The following is a 13,972-nucleotide window of genomic DNA, read 5'->3' as shown; positions in this document are numbered from 1 at the left end:
CAAGTTTACATCTCTATGCCTCAGCTCTTCATCTGTTAAGAAAAAGGGGTGGAGGGGACAGCAGTGACCTACTTAGCTCACAGTGTTGCTGAGTGCGCTCAGGCAAAACAAGCCAAGCATCGAGAACAGCATGTGCAATCAGCACCCAGTGTTTCGAATCTGCTGCCTCATCCAAAGATGAGGCAGCACTACACCCAGCAGGTGCAGGGTGACAGCTGACACCTGGGTGGGCCATTAGCTCTCAACGTCTCTGTAATTCCTCTACTCCCAAGTGTCTTACAGAGTCTACCTTATGTGGACCTTCTGCCATCAGGGGATTACCCGTAGGGCTATCCCTTCAGCCTTGGACTTAGAAAATCCCTAGTAAGAGGAAAGCAGAGGATTGTACAGTGGTAAAATACAACACTCTTGTGAGGCAGTCCCACACAAGAAGGTCCTCAGTTCGAGTCCAGAGACCTCCCTGAGTACTCAGCACACACACATGCCCATGAACCAGCGCTGGCTGAGGGCTAGGCATGGATTAGTTTGGAATGCAGTTTGTCTGTCTCTTCTTCTCACACTCATGGAAAAAATTAACTTCATAAGAAAAATAAATAAATCAATAAAAGAGGAGGAAGAAAGCAAACAGCTCCAGAAAAGGAAATTATAATGTCCTCCCCAGTCAGACTCAGTAGCAAGGATATGGAACCCACTCCAGGAAAGTTAAGAAGTACAAGAGCAGTGGGACAAATGGTGAGTGTTTTGAGGACTGTCAGCGTAAACACTGACTCCTGCAATAAATCAGGCAAGCTTTGAGAGCTACAGCTGAAAGACTACCAATGCCAAATCATCCATTAATCGGCAGAATGTTTACATCCAGAGGATCTGTTATGTGTCCTGGCAATAACCGGGGCCCTAATGGCTCCTCCTCACATCTCCTTTGTCCCCGTGTCTATTTACCCAGCACATCTCCATGCAGCTGAAGCTAACAAGCCTCTCCGTGCACACCAGCACTTCAAGTCCATTAGTCAAAGCGGCCGTGAGGACACCTTGGTTCTGGGTGGGCCTAGAGAATGGGTCTCTATGGCAGAGCCACGTCGGATGTCTCTCTCAACTGCCTCTAAATCCAAGTGACTACAAGTTTGAGAGTGAGACACAAAATAAGTAAATGCATTTCAAGAGGGCAAGGACTTGGGTATGCTTTGGTGGTTATTCCCTCTCCGAAGACCAGAACCCCACTGCTACGTAGAACATGTAAAGTACCTAGAATTGTAGCTGGCAGGTCACAAGCTCCATGACAGTTACTATGGATTACTATAACAGCAAATGCAGGGGTATGTCTCGAAGGCAAATTTAACTTTATACGTCAAGCTCTTGGCTTATAATTTGGCACCAGACCAACCTGAGTGAACTCACTGGAAATATTAGAGCCTTATAAAGAGCTTTCTGGACTACTGTTTTCTTTCTGCTTCAGAGTAACACACTTTGATGCCCTGTAGCCAACTTCTTGTGTTTCCAAACCTAATGACACTAGTCTGTGATGAGAATGAAAATGGAGCACTCCATAGGACATTGCAAATTATTGTAACGTGTAAGAGGAACTAAAATACGGACACTTTCAAAACAAAAACACGAGCAATGTAAACAGGAAAATATGAACAGAATGAGTTTAAAGTATTACTCATGATCTGTCAGTAACATTCAAATACAGTAGCATTCAAATATGGAAAACATGTGGAAAAGAAAAGACAACAGTAATCTCTTTTATCTAGCAGATATGGCTACTTATCTAGCAGATGTGGCTATTGATGTCAAAATCCTCCTTGCCTCAAATGCTCACTCTACATTTTCAGATGGTTTCAATTCCACCCATTCCTAGCTATGTTACACTCTGTGAGTGTTGACAATTTTCTCTTAAAAAGGCATTTCAGATAGAACCGTATCTTACCCACAGTTCTCTGCCTCTTAACCATGCGTTCAATTTGACAAAGGTAAACTTTAGAAAATAATCTATTGAGTTATTGCCTGGCTACTTATTTATCAAATGATGTGCAGATATGGGGAAAAGGTCCTAGAACATTAAAAAGAAAAAGAATCAGGCTGTTGTTTGCATTATTAAAGGAAAAAGAACTGGAACAGAGGCCATTCTGATATCCACACAGATCAAAACTCTCCTTCTTCCTCCTTGCTACCATTTCCTAGTTTAATTAGTTCTAACCAACTAATGCAACAGAGTGACAGCCAAGTCACTATCTCATGGTTTCTATCGGGTTCCTCATTTCTATCTCTTCTTGAAGATGAGCAAGAATTCTGTGCATAACATTGCTACTTTGGAGCCTACGTTGAGACACACGCTGGAACGAATGCTGTTTGACTTGGGGGATGAAGAGCTAGAAAAAGGTAAGGAAAAGGCTTTTCCATGAAACAATTTGAGTGGATATGAATGGTGCACAGGGAGGGAAAAAGATTTCTGAGCTGGCCAGCAGTAATGCTGGGAATCACTGAGCTATCTGCATTCATATTTTTCTCAGTAAGTTACTTTTTGTTTTCAAAACTGTAATTGGTTGGAATGTCAATATATCTGCCCATGCTAATTTTCAGACCCAAAGCTGAAATATTATCACTGATAATTGTTTAGGATTTCCAGTGTGGCTATCAAAATATATCTATGATGAAAAGATAGCAAAGAAAATGTTTACAAGGTAATAATCCAGGACAAAATATCAAATACTTGTAAATGTGTATTAAAAAATGTTTCTGAAAAACATCACAAAATAAGTTATTGCTATTGATTATGAATTAGGGTGAATATGTTTTGCTTGTAATTGCAAGTGTGCAGAGATATATAGTGTATCTAGTTGTACTTATATAGCTAAAAGCATTTTATCTTTTGTCATTATTAGAGTAAGTTAACCCTACTAACATCTAATAAAATATTTATTTGCCCTCAAAGAGAATTATAAACCACAAAAATATCTAGCTTATGCATAGCAAAAATTTATATGCTAGCTATCTACGATTTATGACTACTCAACTAAATTACTTAAAATATTATAAACACTGTAAATTTAAATTAGAGGGAAATGAGCACAGACTCTTAATGTCAGCGTATTCAACCAATCCCAAGCAATCCACCTGGGCTGTATTTTTAAAAACAAGGTCAATTAATCCTAAATATGTATCGAAGGTCATGCTGGTAAAAAAAATAATAATAAATAATAAATTGTAGCTTGCATATTCATCTTTTTAAAACATGTAAACTTGAAATCAGTTTTATCACCAAAAAATGGAGATATCAAATTTAAAAAATAAAATAATGCACGTACTATAAAATATCAAAATAACATGTTATGATTTATAGACATGTAAAAATAAATTGTATACTTTAAGAAAACTTTTAAATACATACACACATGTGCACGCGCACACACACACACACACGCACACACACACTGGTATATACACATGAACTATGTATTGCGATGAATGTTTCGATCTTAATAAGGAAGACATGAGGGGATACCAAGGTATGCAAAGCATGAAGACCAGTAAGGGGAAGTGGCAGGGTGTGGGGCAACCACTCTCGTTTGCAGTGTTACGAGGCCTTACGGTACTCATTTCACACTTGAGGAAGCAGGTACAGGGTGTAATGAGCCTGTGCAAGTCTGCGGCTGATCTCCCAGGGCCTGGATCCCCTGAGCACACAGAGACGCCTGCACTCCGTTCACCACCACTGGTCCCTGTAGCCCACAGGGCTTCAACCAGGCCATCCTTGCCCCCCAGCTCTTCCCACCAATCATGCCTGACCATGCCCCCGAATCCCCTTCAATTCTCTTCAAATACTTGCATCTTCAATCATGTAGTTTTACCTAGTACTTAGAATTTCCTGTTAAAACATTGTCCTGTTATAAAAATGCTTACTCTAGGAGCCGGCAGGCTGACTGAGGTTTGAGTCCCAGACCTGACGGCTTGCTTTCTCACTTCCTCTCTCTCCCTCTCTCCCCCTCTCCCGCTCTCTCTTTCTCTTCACTCTGTCCCTCTCTGGTTAAATTAAAACAAATAAATAAACAAACAAATAAATAAAGTTAAATAAGATCATTCTTTTTTAAAAATTTCAAATTCCGAAATTTGAAAAAGAAATATTGAAGACTCTGAACACTTCTGGTTCCAGGTATTTCATGTAAGGGATATTCAATATGTAGTAAAAACACGGGATTATAATCATTGCTAACATCCTTAAACAGAATAAATACATCCAGGCAGGAGGGCAAAAGAAAACGCCCCTTCAAGACAGGTGACTAAATGGGGGAAAAAAAAAAAAAATCAAAATATCAATGGTTACACGAGGCACCAGGTACTAAGTAACCACCTCTGAGAGTCCAGTAAACCAAGCTCCTGTCCCCTACCCCCAATCCCTTCCATATAATGACATCAGAACAAGATTGCCGCAAGAATGAAATCAGCTGTTTACAAAGTCTTCAACACAGTAATATAGGAAGTATTCAGTAGATGAGATCTAACATCATTATAATTGTTTTCGCTATTACTCTAAAGACTAACTTCATCAAAGCAGATGTTTGTGAAATTACATGCCAGACCTTTGGAAAACATAACTCAGACATTTCAATGTCTTTGTGAATCAAAACAAATAAGGTATCAGACTAGCTACAACAGTGGTTTTCAAACACAAGTCCATGTTGGAATCACAGAGAGGGCTTTTTTTTTTCCCAATTGTTTTCGCTATTACTCTAAAGACTAACTTCATCAAAGCAGATGTTTGTGAAATTACATGCCAGACCTTTGGAAAACATAACTCAGACATTTCAATGTCTTTGTGAATCAAAACAAATAAGGTATCAGACTAGCTACAACAGTGGTTTTCAAACACAAGTCCATGTTGGAATCACAGAGAGGGCTTTTTTTTTCCCCCCGCTATAGGGCGCGAGCACTCACCAGACAGACAGAGAGAGACATAGAGACAGAAAGTGAGAAATCACCCCCCAGGGGGGATGGTCACGCTGCAATCCCTTCTCCTCCATTCTCCTCTCAGGATCTTGGGCACGCACGCACATGCGCCCGGCGTGAGTTTTAAGCCACCGGGTCCGGGATGCAAACCGCGGTTGACTATATGGGAGTTCAGCAACATAGTCATTACGCTAACTGCTGGTTCCCACAGAGAGGGCTTCTTAAACCATGTATCCCTGGGCTGTGGCCACAGGGTTTCTGATGCAGTAAATCTGGGTTGGGGTATAAGAATTTGCTTTTCTTTATAAAGCCTTCTTAAAAAATTCTTTATGAAAGAGACGGAGAGAAAAGGAGAGAGACGGGCACACCCAACGTGGTCCTCACACTACAGTCCACCCCCAATCAGCCAGGCCAGATCACAACAGACACACACGCCTAGCACACACAGGGAGAACTCGGGCTGCAAACGCAGGACCTTCCCATGCAGGCCGGGCATCGCAGCGCCCTGCTTTATCACTGCTCCAATGTGCCAGTCCCGAATTTGCATTTTTATCAAATCCCCATGTAAAACTGCTGCTGATCCAGGATCCACACTGTAAGAACCACTTATCTAGGAGAATCCCATGTTGCACTGGCCTCATTAATAAAACCGCCAGCCCAGCTGTGGTGGTACATGCTGCTCAGATGCCGAGCGCCACAGGCTGGGGCCACAGGGGGAGCCTGGATCTGGACTCCTGGTTCAGCCAACACAGCACGTACAATGGTGTGTGCCTGTAATCAAAGAAACTCAGGGGGCTGGGCAGGAAGGCTGCAAGCTGAAGGCCGGGCTGGGCAACAGGCGAGATCCTGTCTGATAGAGCCGGATGCTGTGTCCTACACTTGTGGTCCCAGCTGCTCAGAAGGCTGAGGCAAGAGGATCCTGGGACACAGCAAGCCACTCTTTTTAAATAAATAAGCAAACCAACACACACACAACTGTCCACAAATTTTTTATTCAACTTAAGATGAAGAGGGGATAGGACAAGGAGAGAAAGAAAAAGAAGAAAAGTCAAGACATTTCCTATTTGACTTAAAGCACTTCTGAAGCCAGCTGCTGAATAGGACTGTGATTGCCCAGAACGATGGTCACTCTGCAAAACACCTCTAGAGTACAGTAAATTCCTGAGGCTTCCCTAAGCCTGAGGGTCTATTCTTTTTTTTTTTTTTTAGAGTTTTTTCACTGTAGGGCGCGTGCGCTCGCCAGACAGACAGAGACATAGAGACAGAAAGCGAGAAATCACCCCCCAGAGGGGATGGTCACGCCGCAATCCCTTCTCCTCCATTCTCCTCTCGGGATCTTGGGCACGCACGCACACGCGCCCGGCGTGAGTTTTAAGCCACCGGGTCTGGGATGCGAACCATGGTCGACTACGTGGGAGTCCAGCGACATAGCCATTACGCTAACTGCTGGTTCCCCCTGAGGGTCTATTCTGAGCACCTAGAAGTCATCAGGCTTATTCCGTGTGGCTGCAGCATTTCCTTGATAAGTCAGTAACAAGTGGAGAGTCTAAATACCAAGAACACATCAATCCAGGGAGAAAGGCTAACACCACCAACACAAGCTTATTCTGCCAGCTTCCTCACAGGAAGAAGGAAGTGTCCATCCTCCTCCTCCTTACTCACCAGTAGAAGGCTGTCCAGCAGAGGAGGATGGACACTAGGCGAATCCCCTTCGACTGAAAATTACATCATCAGTACCAGTTTAGGAAGAGCAGAGGTTCTCAAAAGCCCGAGACCCACTGCATTGATGGAATGAGTTACATTGGCCTGGCTGAACATGCGGATTCTTTAGACTTTAGCCTGACTGACTGAGTCAGAAACTCTGAGGAGGGAGCACAGAAAGCTGTTTTAACAAGCCTTCTAGGTGGTTTTGTTGCACACTCAATTTTAAGCTCCATCGGGCAGAGTGACTTCATGCCCTAGGTCACTCCAGTTCCCAATATTCACCTGCTGTCAGGGCGTAAATGTAAGTAGTGCCCCTTGCTTTTTCAGAAGTATCCTGGTTTGGATAGTACATTATAGAGTCACCCTTACATTTCAGCTTAGACCGTGCAAAGGGGTTTCATGGGTCAGCTGATATCTACTGCTTGGGATTTCCAATTAGCTTCATGTTTGCTGCTACAGTCTGCTTCTGCACCCACAGACCTCACCCTGGCCCCGCCAACTGCTGAAAGGTACAGTCCTTCATAAAAGTTTGGGCAAGACAACTCCAGAAAGTAATTTCAGAGCAGCTATCTTTACAAAAAGGTACTCATCACCAAACTGCATAAAATCTAGTTCAAATTCCCTGCTTCCCAAGCAGCAGGAGAGATCAAGTCTCCCCATCAGGTCTTGAAAGTCCTCCTTAATAAATCTTCTGGCGCCTTTCTATAGGGAGTTTTCTTTTCTTGACTAGGCTCCTAGATAAGGATACGCCTATGAATTAACTAAATTTTAGTTTTATAAACATCACTTGGCTGTATCAATTCACAGAAAAGTCAAGTTTACCACAAAGATTTTCAATCTGCCTTTTCTTCTAAAGTCGAAGTGAAATATTGATCACGTGCTTTTGGAGTTCATCAACTATAGATTCATTTGAAACCTCTGTCTTTACTCAATCGAAATTAAATGGCTCACTCTTTATTCTTCACTGAAGTTTCCCATTTGTTGTTTTTGAGAAGCATCAAAGGCCTTGGCTATCGTGTTCTGATCCTTCATCTTTCAGATAAGAAAACAGCCGGAGAGGAGTGACAGTTTCTACCCAAATATAGAACATCTGTTCTTGAAGTTAAGATATCAAAGAAAAGAGGAAAGGATCAGCTATTTGGCTTCTGAGTTTTGTCCCAGAGGAGACTGTAGATTTTGGTGTGGTCACTTGGAAAAAGAATCTGATCCTAGTTTTTCAGGATCACACGACCTTATTTTTAATCACATCTCTGAGCGATTGGACTCTAGGAACAATTTTTATCAAGCAGACTTAAAATGTGCCAAACTTCTCTTTGATAGTAAGATTCCTGGCTGGAAAAACTCACCTGTCACTTAGAGGACCTTCCCCTTGAGTATTGGCCTTAAGGTCAAAGGGTATAGGTGAGCTCACAGAAAACATCAACTAAGGAACATTTCCATCCTGCTAGTGCACGTCAATGAAATTTTCTTATTCTAAAGATCTTTCAGTCATGGGACCAGCAGTTAGTATAATGGCTATGTCGCTGAACTCCCATGTAGTCGACCGCAGTTCAAGTCCCAGATCTGGTGGCTTAAACTCATGCCAGGCACATGGGCATGCGTGCCCCCAAGATCCCGAGAGGAGAATGGAGGAGAAGGGATTGTGGCGTGGCCATCCCCCCTGGGGGGTGATTTCTCGCTTTCTGTCTCTCTGTCTGTCTCTGTCTTTCTGGCGAGCACACGCACCCTTATAGCAAAAACCTCTCCTCCCCCCCAGCAAAAAAGATATTTCAGTCATTTACTCATTCAACAAACTCTGATTCTTTACCATGTGGCAGCCCTGACTCCAGATGGAGTCAGGGAAACTGCATGAAGCAGATTCCCAAACCTCGTGAAGCTTACATTCTAGCAGGCACACAGATAAAACAGCATCATCACTCTTTCTCCCCTAGGAATGGACAGTTATTCAACTATGACAACAATCTTCAGGCATATTAGAACTTATGAAATTACACATTTATTTTGTTTATAGATTGTGGAGAGAAACCAGCAGTTACTGACTTTAATCTAAATCTCTAAGCAAACCCTGCTAGGAGCTTATAGCCCTGCTCATACTAATGACAAAAATCGAATATGAAAAACAATACTGAGTTCAGTTAAATATCCTAGGAGATGGCCTTTAATGTGAATGCTCTCATTCTCCTTGCCCCTGAAACTGCCCACTTGTGCTTCTGCCCAAGGATCTCACTGCTTCTTTCCCCACTATAAATATCTCCACAAACACCACAGTTATAGAAGTGAAAAAAGGAAGAGAAAGGATAGACTTTGAGATGAAAAGATTACCTAAGACCGGCTACCCCTGTTATCACCGAGTCTATGAAGTGTTTGAACACAGCAGCATTTTTTATAACTGGTTCCGCTGAGGCAGATTGGTTAACCACAAACACAGGTTGGTTAGCCAAAGGGGGGCAAACAAAAACAGGTCAAATAGGATTTACCTTTAAAATACATAAATCTCCTTTAAATATATTATTTTTAACTTAAAATTCATAATGCATATTTATCGCCTACTCTTTGAGTGTGTGGCAAGACCTTGTCTGTGAGCATGGGTCAGCTGGCTTGAGTATCTGATTTTTCTTCATGAACCAACTTTTAGCAGCTTCTTCCAGGTGCTAAGGAAACTGCATGAAGCAGATTCCCAAACTTCATGAAGCGTACATTCTAAAAGGCACTCTTTCTCCCATAGGAATTGACAGGTATTCAAGTACGACAACAATCTTCAGACAGTCAATTCTGGTTTCTCAGTTTGGTTCATGTACTATGAGAATTTCAAGATACTTGAGAAGCCACGTGGATTAAAAAATCCCAGGCACAGACCTAGACTTAAAGCCACTGAGAAGAACAGGCCCTGTCCTAGGCTAATAACATGGTGAAGCTTCTCAATAAATGTTTTATGGGAGGACATGGCAGCCTTAACTTAAACAGAAAACTAAAAATACTTTGGAGACAGCAGTGTGTATCACCAGTTTTTACGACCTTCATAAAGTTACTTATTGACTCAATTTCCTCATGGCGTTGTCATGGAGATTAAGTGAGTTAATGTACATAAATTGCCCAGAACAGTGAGTGGGATGACATACAAAGGCAATTGAGGTTTACTATCATCAACACCATCTTTGTTCCTCAGTAACACAGTGCAGTGCTCTGACCACTACAAGGACCATGGAAGTCAAAGGGACAAATTCAAGTTACAATTTGTCCTTTAACCTCTGTCTGCTAAATGTACTTATCTATTAATAATAATAATAAACCCTAAAAACCTATCTAAAAGAATAATTGGAAGAGTTATCAAATAATGCCTCGTACGCAGTTAACATTCAAAAAAATGTTAGCTATCAGCACTCACTACTACACGAGACAATCTACGGCATATACTAACGTAGCAAAGCCACACTCCAACGGCCATCCTCTTTGGCTCATCTATTAAACTTTCATTTAAGGAATCTTTATCAACTAGTGTGGATTGTGCACTAGTGGAGGACAAACCACCTTCACCTGGGGAGCACTTTCTGTGAAGAGATGCACTGAAAATATAGGATATAATCTGAGAGAAATGAAATGCTAACACTGTGAAATTAACACATTAGGTCGTATGGAAAGTATGGTGCAAACGTATGATGATGCGTTTTTGCATAGAAAAATATGTTACGACTTTTCCGATTACCCAATAAAAACTCAGAAGGGAAGAGTTGTGTGTGCTGCCACATCTAAAAGATAAAAGAAACAGAAGTACACTGTCATAAAAGATGAAAAGGAGGCATGTATGTATGAGAAATGAGAGACATATATGATAAGGAGGAATGAGGCACTAAGTAGGGAAACAACTTAACTTCAATTAATGTTTATTTATACCAAACATATCTTGTTTTATTTTATCTTGACATCTTGACTAGATGCCTTGACCTTATTTATGTTTTACCCCACCTTGACATGTATCTCTTTGCTTCATCAAAACACAACACAATCCAGAAAGCCATTCCCGTTTATCCTATTTCCGAGTGCTCCTGTAGTACGCACTCTGCCATCTCTCCCACCTCTTACACACATTTCCATGTAAGTTGTGATTTGCTCAACAAGCTCCATGTATGCTCAACATCCTTACTGCATCTACTGTAAGAGTCAGGCTCTTGGCCACTAAGTTTCGGGATATAAACTCCATATAATAAAATGGAAACTCGATTCTAAATATACGGTCCAATGAAGCTTGACATCAGGTCACATCACCCTATTTAAAATAAATTATATTTCCATCACAAAATATTCTCTTGTGGCCCTTTCCAGTTGCAGGCTAGGTTCCTGATTTCTATCACTAGAGCTTGGTTTTGCCAGTAATACGTAAGCAGAGTCACACAGTATGTATTCCTTTGCATTCTTTTCTCAACATAATGCTTTAAGATTTATTTACATTTTTGGAATGTGTCTTTTCTCAGTGTCACTCAGAAATCAAGAGTAGTACTCTAGACTAAGAGAATACCTCAATTTGTTTCCCCATTTTAATTTGCTGCAGAGCAGTTGGGTTGTTGCTAATTTGGGACTATTATGAATAAAGTTGCTATAAACATTCCAGTAAAAGTCTTGGGACTAGCAGTTAGGTAATGGCTATGTTGCTGGACTCCCATGTAATCGACTGTGGTTCAAGTCCTGAACCCGGTGGCTTAAACTCACACCGGGTGTGTGTGCATGTGTGCCCAAGATCCCGAGAGGAGAATGGAGGAGAAGGGATTGCAGCATGGCCATTCCCCCTGGGGGGGTGATTTCTCGCTTTCTGTCTCTCTGTTTCTCTCTTTCTGGAGAGCACACAAGCCCTATAGCAAAAACCTCTCCAAAAAAAGAAAGACAGACATTCCAGTAAAAGTCATTATAGACATGCTTTCATGTTTTTTATGAGTAAACAACTACAAACAACATTAAATCATTCCTAAGAGATCTCCTAAGAGATTTTAACTTGATAAGTTACTAAACTGTATTCCAAAGTAGATTTACTATTTTATACTCCAACTAAAAATATATGAAATATCAATTATTGTACTTCCTTGTCCACCTGTTTAACATTTTTTTAAGAATTATTTACCTAATTTTATTTCTTATTATTATTCAACTTGACCAGAGAGTGACAGAGAGAAAGAACGCAAAGCGAGCCTCCAGGACTCTAACTGCTGTTGGCCATGTAGGAGGTCCAGCACCTTAACCACCATGCCACCTGCTGGCTCCATCTATTTCCTTGTCCACTTTAAATATTCACAGAATTTTGGGTTTTTTTTTACCATTCTAATAAGCATAAAGTACAATGTTGCTGACATTTATTTTTCACTTTTCAGTTGACTAATGAGGCTATAGGGTCTTTGCATGTGTTCCTCAGTTAAAACACTTTTGTGAATTGTTCAAGTCTTCAGGCTTTATTTTTTTTAATTGACTTGTCATTTTATTATACAATACTTAAAACTTCTTTAAACAGTCTGAGCTTTTAATAGAGCTGTTTTATAAATATTGTCTCCCAATCCATTGCTTTACTTCATTTTCTTAATATTATTTAATGAAAGATGGAAATTTTATATTTCCATGAGGTAAAATTTATTATTTTTTTTCTTGTATGGCTAGTATATTTTGTTTTCTACAAAATCACTGCCTATTCAAGGTTGAAAGATATTCTATCTTTTCTTCTAGAGACTTAGTGATTAGAGTTTTACATATTGGTCTCATATCGTATCATAATACATCTTGAATTATTTCTTTGTATCCTCTATTTTCTCTAGTTATACTCACTGGAGAGAGTAAGGGCTTTATAAACATTGCTTACTCTTTAATAAATTTTCTATATGTTAGAAGTAGTGTATTTTTAAAGCCTGTTGAAGGGCCTATGCCCAGGTTTGGTAATACAAGGGAAAGCAAATCTACTAATAGGAAAGAAGTCATGACACTCAGTAGAGTAACCTGGAAGTGTCCAGACTATGGGAACCTGCCCTAGGAAAAGTCTTTGCTATGGCTCTGTTCTAGGACAAGTCTTTGACTCAGGCAGGAGTAACCCAAAGTTTCTAATCTTTGTACAAATTACTGTTTAACCCAGCACAGAAAACAAAATTGGTTCACAATATTTCATTTTGGTTTCAACATACATTAGAACAATTACTGCATCATTAGCATAGACTGAATTCTCTATAATGAATTAGTCTCCATAAAACAGTGACTCACAGCACCTCTGTTGAAAATTGATTTTAAAATGAGTAATAAATGTTGAAAATCTTAAGGGACATATTTTCTATAGACTAAAATGTTGGCATTATTTTATAGGATTTTGATAGCTTTAAAAAATGTTTCATTAACATTTCTTCTACATAAAGAGAACTATTCCTGTTATTAAGATAAAGACAATCATCTAATGCATCTCAAAAAAAGAGCATTTTAATCTATTTTTTTGAAATTTTACTAAGAAAGCATAAGACTAAGTAAAAGTAGTCTCCATTTTACTGGGGGGGGTGGTTAGAGAAATTAATGAATTAACTAGACAAGTCTTTGACTCAGGCAGGAGTAACCCAAAGTTTCTAATCTTTGTACAAATTACTGTTTAACCCAGCACAGAAAACAAAATTGGTTCACAATATTTCATTTTGGTTTCAACATACATTAGAACAATTACTGCATCATTAGCATAGACTGAATTCTCTATAATGAATTAGTCTCCATAAAACAGTGACTCACAGCACCTCTGTTGAAAATTGATTTTAAAATGAGTAATAAATGTTGAAAATCTTAAGGGACATATTTTCTATAGACTAAAATGTTGGCATTATTTTATAGGATTTTGATAGCTTTAAAAAATGTTTCATTAACATTTCTTCTACATAAAGAGAACTATTCCTGCTATTAAGATAAAGACAATCATCTAATGCATCTCAAAAAAAGAGCATTTTAATCTATTTTTTTGAAATTTTACTAAGAAAGCATAAGACTAAGTAAAAGTAGTCTCCATTTTACTGGGGGGGGGGTGGTTAGAGAAATTAATGAATTAACTAGAGCACACATTTCATAAGTACTTAGCAATGCAACTGATAAAATAACCTACATACAAACAAATGGAGAGATTATTCTGAAGAGCTATGTTTTGACAGCTGCTTCCTTAATATTATTCAGCCAAAATACACTTCTATGTTTAGCAAAAGGTTTATTTCTTATTATTCTCTCTTGGTGTTCACGTTTTTAAACTACAATTAAGGAACTCCCACAGAAAAGCTATTTGCAAGGTTCATTTCTTATTATTCTGTCTTGGTCTTCACGTTTTTAAGACTGC

At 39.8% G+C, this 13,972-nt stretch overlaps 2 protein-coding genes across 3 annotated transcripts in view; one reads left to right on the top strand and one right to left on the bottom strand.

Moving 5' to 3' along the window:
* The window catches only part of MED12L (mediator complex subunit 12L), a 393,053-nt gene that overhangs the window by 180,757 nt on the left and 198,324 nt on the right, over positions 1-13,972 (bottom strand). The gene's annotated exons all lie outside the window — the stretch shown is intronic.
* P2RY14 (purinergic receptor P2Y14) overlaps positions 2,216-13,972 on the top strand; it is a 60,791-nt gene continuing 49,034 nt past the window's right edge. For both annotated transcript variants that reach the window (XM_006149734.2, XM_027772368.1), the window contains exon 1: positions 2,216-2,379. The gene's annotated coding sequence lies outside the window, so the exon portion shown is untranslated. The remainder of the gene's footprint in view (positions 2,380-13,972) is intronic.

This window comes from Tupaia chinensis, unplaced genomic scaffold (assembly GCF_000334495.1).
Source record: "Tupaia chinensis unplaced genomic scaffold, TupChi_1.0 Scaffold000272_1, whole genome shotgun sequence".
Taxonomy (NCBI): Eukaryota; Metazoa; Chordata; class Mammalia; order Scandentia; family Tupaiidae; genus Tupaia; species Tupaia belangeri.
The sequence above is the reverse complement of the archived record's forward strand: the minus strand, read 5'-3'. Positions and strand labels throughout refer to the sequence as shown.